At 32.0% G+C, this 6,340-nt stretch overlaps 2 long non-coding RNA genes across 2 annotated transcripts; one reads left to right on the top strand and one right to left on the bottom strand.

The window, feature by feature from the left end:
- Positions 1-1,067: 1,067 nt before the first annotated feature.
- Positions 1,068-2,969, top strand: LOC126702386 (uncharacterized). The gene is made up of 2 exons (XR_007647741.1): positions 1,068-1,440; positions 2,584-2,969. It is a non-coding gene; the product is annotated as an uncharacterized LOC126702386 (long non-coding RNA).
- Positions 2,970-3,198: 229 nt separating this feature from the next.
- Positions 3,199-5,146, bottom strand: LOC126702385 (uncharacterized). The gene is made up of 2 exons (XR_007647740.1): positions 4,871-5,146; positions 3,199-3,532 (listed from the first exon to the last, which is right to left on the bottom strand). It is a non-coding gene; the product is annotated as an uncharacterized LOC126702385 (long non-coding RNA).
- Positions 5,147-6,340: the final 1,194 nt, after the last annotated feature.

Below are 6,340 nucleotides of genomic sequence, written 5' to 3'. Positions count from 1 at the left end.
TCTTCATCTTTTCCTTCTTTTCTTCCTGTCACACTCTTGACATCAAATCACAATAAATGCAACTCACTTGCCTTGACTTTGCTTCAGCCCCTTTCTTTTCTTCTTTTTCTCCTCAGCATGTCCAACACACCAAAGTTGTTGCCCAAGAAGAAAATAAGCTGACTTTTGTGGCTTGACCAACGACCTCTTTAATGAGGTGTTTTATCAAGTGTGGGCTGGACCCACGGTGCTATGATGCACCTAACATGGTGGACACAACGATCACAAGAAGTTGAAGATGAAATAAGTAAAAGTTTTATACAAAACAAAAAGTAGAAAAAAAAAAAAGAAAAAAAAAAGAAAAGAAAAACAAGGTACTCGACTTTGTTAAGCTTGAGTACTATAAAAAAGTACTCGATTTCCGTAATATCGAATACCACATTGTTTTTTCAATTCCTCAACTTCCAAGGCAATAGTGTCATGCTGGCGACTCACCTAGGAACTCGAGTTCACTGAACTCGAGTACCATTTAGAACTTGATTTTGTGAAACTAGAGTACTAAAAAAGTGGCGAATTGCGAAATATTTCCGAAACAGTGCTAGTTTGCCACAAATTTTGCCAAAACGTGGTATTTAGCTATTTTCACCTCAAAGTCAGGTTGGTGTTAACTTGACAGGAAAAAAAAGGCATTATCAATTATCACTTTATTCAATGCTCCAGACTGATGAGTTTGCAGACACTGCGTAGCGCTGACTGCAACCATGCACAAAGCCACAAACACATGAGGTGCCAATGCATCCACGCTTTGTTTGCTATATATTCTCTCATTGTTTTTTAAAGAGAAATGATATATTCACAACATTTTCACAACAAATCATAAGTAACAGGTTGTTACTGGTTGTTATTGTTGGGACAAAAATACAATTTTAGTGTTAGGTTCAAATTTGAACCAGTAACAACTAACCACCTATGATTTATTGTGAAAATGTTATAAAAACAATCATTGAATATATAAAAAATATATATTATATATCATTGAATATATATTATATAAAAACAATCATTGAATATATAAAAAAGGACAAGGATTTCCTGCAAACAAGTTTGCAGGAAATGCTGCATATAAGGCAAGGTGTCAATTCGTGAGAGTGACAAGTGTCCTAGGTCATGTGCAATGCACATGACCAGTTAACTCAAATTTGATGACTAACGGTGTTAGAATTTTGCTTTAGAACCGTTTGCTCTCTCTCTCTCTCTCTAAATTAGACATTCTCTATCTTCGTCCAAGATCTCTCTCTCATCCTTTGTGCTCAGCCTAGCCACATCCACTCATTCCCTCTCCATTGGCCTCACTCCGCCGCGTTTCCACCTCTTTTTGCCGCCAAGAACCACTGCTTCAGCACATTCTTTCGCAGAAATCTCTTTGGTGAAGACGAGTACGACAACTCAGAATTTTTCAAGGTTTGTTACCTAATTGGCTTCCAAATCCCTCTCTCTTATTTATTTATTTATTTCAATTTACAAAATCTCCTTAAATCCCCTAATATCTTTGAGGGTTTTAGGATTTTATGTGGGTAAATTGTACATTTTTTTTTTATATTTTAGAGATTTTGGGGTTTGCCATGCGTATAAAATTTCTCTTTGTTGGGGGTGTGGGTGTTGATTTTGGGGCTTATTGGGTTTGAAAGATTTGAGGTGAAGAAGGATGGGGTTGAAAGGGTGTGATGGATCATGGAGCACACAGACCTTTTATTCTAATTACCTCGGTTGTCAATGGCTATCAACAACCATTATTCGTAAATATTATATATCTATGTTTGACAGCGATTATATTTTTTTTTCTGAAATCTAGTAAAAAATGCATGGTACTAATTTTAATGCCACTTTTGTAACATTTGTTACATTGATTCTTTTTCTTGTGAAATCTTTTGTTGCTAAATTTGTTCTGTATTTTGTGGATAAAACAAAAATAGACTAAACAATGATATTATTTTTGTACCTAGCTATAAGTACTGTAGCTCTCCCATATTTGTTGTTATGGCCCTTATGGGTACATAGCTATAGGTTCTGCTGTTTTATTGGTGTCCAAAATAAGCTAATAGTTTGTTAACATGGGTTCTCTTCTTACTATCTTTGTTATAGTTGATTGGCTTACTCAAAGAACTTGGGTATACAGAGAAAATGATTTACATATTTTAACAAAAGCAATTTAGCTTTTGAAGCTTTTGTACATTCACTTTAAATTTTGAGTTGTATAATTTTTTCTTGGGGAAACATTGGCATCTTGAACTGGAGCAAAACATTGAATAAATTTGCTAGTGATATTCAATAGAAAATAATGCATTGTGAGAACTCACGCTAACTTCGTCTTTTTTCTTTTTTTGTTTCCAGTCCTTGCTAACCTAGTTCTTTATCTGGTTGAATTTATTTTTGGTAAAGATATCTTTCTTGCTTCTAATATTTTAAATTGTCGGCTATATAACTTTTTGTTTAAAAAACTTTTTACCCCTAGGTGTCTTTGTTGACAGGGATCATAGAAATTCTTTATTCTTGGTTAATAACTTTGTTTTGTTTAGTCTTGTTTTCTTTCACAATTTTTTGCAGATGTGTCAAGCCAATACCAGATAAGTAGTACCGATTTTGTGGCACTCCACTTTACAATGAAATATTTAGAAAGGTTAAAGAGTGCCTTCATGAATTTTTTGGAACAATATTTTTTTGGGATCCAATTGAGCAGTCAACTTCTGAATTGAATTGGTAGTGACGACAATGGAAGGGCTGCCACAGTTGCGCCACTTGAGATCATCACAGCATTTGGTCTTGAAACATACACTTTTTCCCTACCTTTTTTGCTAGAATTATGTATTTTGGTGCTAGAACCTTGAAACATATACTTGTATCGAAGTCTATATTTCAATAGAACCCTTGTTATTGTGGTTTTGTAATCAAAGCATATATTTCAATAGAATTTGTACATTTTTAGATTAAAATGCTTTTGTTTTTTTTTTTTTTTTATGTGTTGAGTTTTAAGATTGCAAGATTGCAATTGTCAACTAAAATTGGTATGTTGTCTACCAATTTTGATGAGGGAAAAAAATACAAATTAAAGATGATAAAGTCTCTTACCATCTTTTTGTTTTTTTATGAAATCAAAACTACCATAATTGGCTCGGTAACATTTCAAAAGATAAACCACAAGCATCATTATAGATATTAAAATATTTAGAAAAGAATAATTATATTTTATTCCATTATCTTGGTTTGTACGGTATATAAAGGTTTTTTAATAAATGAACAAGAACACTCATGCGACAAAATTGGACAATACAACAATACAATACATACTCTGCCAAGTCTTTCGCCTTATTACCTAAATTAAACTAGAAAGGAAACTTAACTAAAATTGAACGATAGCTCCCTTTATAACCTTCAAACAATAAGATCACCACAATGAAGAAAGGTAAAGAAAGGGTTTCAACGCCAATTTCTTTACAGACAAATGTGACTTAATCCTGCCCAACCTCTAAAGAATGATGGTCTCCTCTACTGCGTTCTGTGAAAAAAAGAAAGGAGAATATAAGTTAGCCAAAGGTCAGATACTTGAATATCTTAAGAAAGTAGTTACTAAGCATTACCTTCAAAACTTCTAAGTTTTAACAAAGATTTTCGTAAATAAATTCCCTGCATATCCAAAATCAACAAAAGAAAAAGAGCTAAAAAGAACCAGACACTGCCAAATCCATACATGTTATGCATTTCTTGTTCACACAAAGCAATTGCACCTATTACAAAATAGGTGAAACCAGCAAAAGAACTAAACATGCCTATAACTTCAAAATCCCACCATTAACTTATCCCAACTTACAATCATTCGTAGCCCACTAATCTACAGCTAATTAATAGCACTGGTAGATTACTTAGCACATTAATTTAGCTCGTGTAAATATGAGACACATAATGCAATGTGTACTATAGCTTAACTAGATTTATAGCTATAGAGCATAAATATCAAACTACAACATTCTATAGCCACAGCATAAGCAGGTCTTAAGGCATTGAATAGTTTTCAAGTCTTGGCAAAGTTCTCCATATTGTCCATATAATCAAAGGGGAGTGGCTATTCTAGTAACACTGCTATGCCTTCCAAAAGACCATAACTCTCTAGCAATCAAGCAATGAATTACCAGAAAATCATGCATGAAAGCTTATTTCAAGTTGCAACCATGAATTTGGTGTCTACCAAAGTTACATTAGGCATTCAAATCAGTCAAGGTCTCCCTATGATAGTTCACATAGATTTCATATTCTGAAACTAAAAGAATTTAAATTTTATTCAACAAAACAGATTAAGACTAAGGCCCAAAGAACCACACCCAGCGGATGATAAAAAAATAAAAAATAAAATTCATCAACTCAGAAACATTTTAGCAGCGCAAAGTCGCGGACTACAACTAAACCCCCATTACAACAAGTCAGCACCTAACACCAGTAATCACTATCCAACCAAAACCAACAAAAAACATAAGCTCTTAAACACAATTCCAGCAGCACACTACGCAATAGAACTCAACTAAGATCAGGCCAAGCTCCAATATTCAATCTTTAAAAATAAAAATAACAAATGGAAATTCTAAAAACAAATTTAAGGAAATGTGTTAGTTACCCACATAAAAGTTATAATGAATTCTATCATTTTTGATGGGTTGTTGGTATAAGCAGAAGTTTTAATTTACGAAATCTCCTAAAATCTCCAAAATGTAAAAAATTGTACGATTTACCCGCATAAAATCCTAAAACCCTCAAAGATATTAGGGGATTTAAGGAGATTTTGTAAATTAAAATAAATAAATAAATAAGAGAGAGTGATTAGGAAGCCGATTAGGTAACAAACCTTGAAAAATTCTGAGGGAATGAGTGGATGTGGCTAGGCTGAGCACGGAGGATGAGAGAGAGATCTTGGACGAAGATAGAGAACGTCTGATTTAGAGAGAGAGAGCAAACGGTTCTGAAGCAAAATTCTAACACTGTTAGTCCTCAAATTTGAGTTAACTGGTCATGTGCAATGCACATGACCTAGGACACTTGTCACTCTCACGAATTGACACCTTGCCTTGTATGTAGCATTTCCTGCAAACTTGTTTGCAGGAAATCCTTGTCCTATAAAAAATATAAAAAATATATATTATATATATCATATATATATATTATATATATGTTAAAGATTGCAGAATTTAAACAAACAATCATTGAATGTATAAAAAATATAATCAAATAACATTATTTAATTTATATGATATATTATATATCTGTATCAAATTAAGAATAATTTTTATATATACAAACAAGATTTTCCGTCGCCTCTAACACTTGTAATTAAATACTAAATAAATGAACAAGTATATAAACAATTTATGTACAAGTAATTAAGAATAATTGTTTACATTAATCCAAGCTTAAACTATTTATGTACAAGTAAGATATCTCAAAAAAAGAATTGGTTCATTTACAGCCCTTTAACCGGGTGCCCAAACAAGTTACTCCTTTTTTTTTTTTAGTAATGTTACAGACATAAATTATTTTATAACTTTTTTACAAATACAGATGTGGCTTTTAGTAATTTTCAAATAATTATTGCAAACATAAATGTGATGTTAGTGGTGGACCCATATTAGAACTGATAAGAATTTGTTGCATCAATAGTCTGTAAAAATGTTGAAAAATAGTTTGTGGTTGTAACATTTTTTTTTTTTTTTTTATACAAAGGAAATTCTGCATATTCTTGCAGATCCATCAATTATTGTTTATCCTTTGCATTATAAATATATATTAAGCTGAGAAATAATCAAGCATCCCATTTCTTTTTGGATCGATATAAGCACTTATTCTTAATTACAAGTGTTACTTGATTTTAAGAAAATAAATAGTTTAAGCTTGGTTCTTTTATATAAAAATTTCCAGTTGACCAACATTTTTGGTCACCTCTAACACTTATAATTAAATATGAAATATATATATTTTTTAAATCAATTTCTGTTGAACCAAACACAACCTTAAATAAAAAGAAAATAACTTGGTAATTTAACCCCAAAAAGAAATGCAGTCAATAAAATGCTTTTTTTTTTTTTCCGTTAACACAATAAGCATTTATTTTTGGAAAGAAGCCATTTATTTCTAAAACGTGTCAAGTATTTATGTCCCACTTGGCGTAAGGTAAAACCAAAATAGTATGGCACAGTAAAACAACAATGATAGTAACACATAAATACGCACTGTATTGCAACTGTCTTATTTGGCAAATTAAGTGGTAGGAAAAAAATACTGAGCCCATATTATAGTGATGACAAACAATTACAGTTTGCTG

This window comes from Quercus robur, chromosome 10 (genome assembly GCF_932294415.1).
Source record: "Quercus robur chromosome 10, dhQueRobu3.1, whole genome shotgun sequence".
NCBI lineage: Eukaryota > Viridiplantae > Streptophyta > Magnoliopsida > Fagales > Fagaceae > Quercus > Quercus robur.
This window is presented reverse-complemented; position numbering and strand designations above follow the sequence as displayed.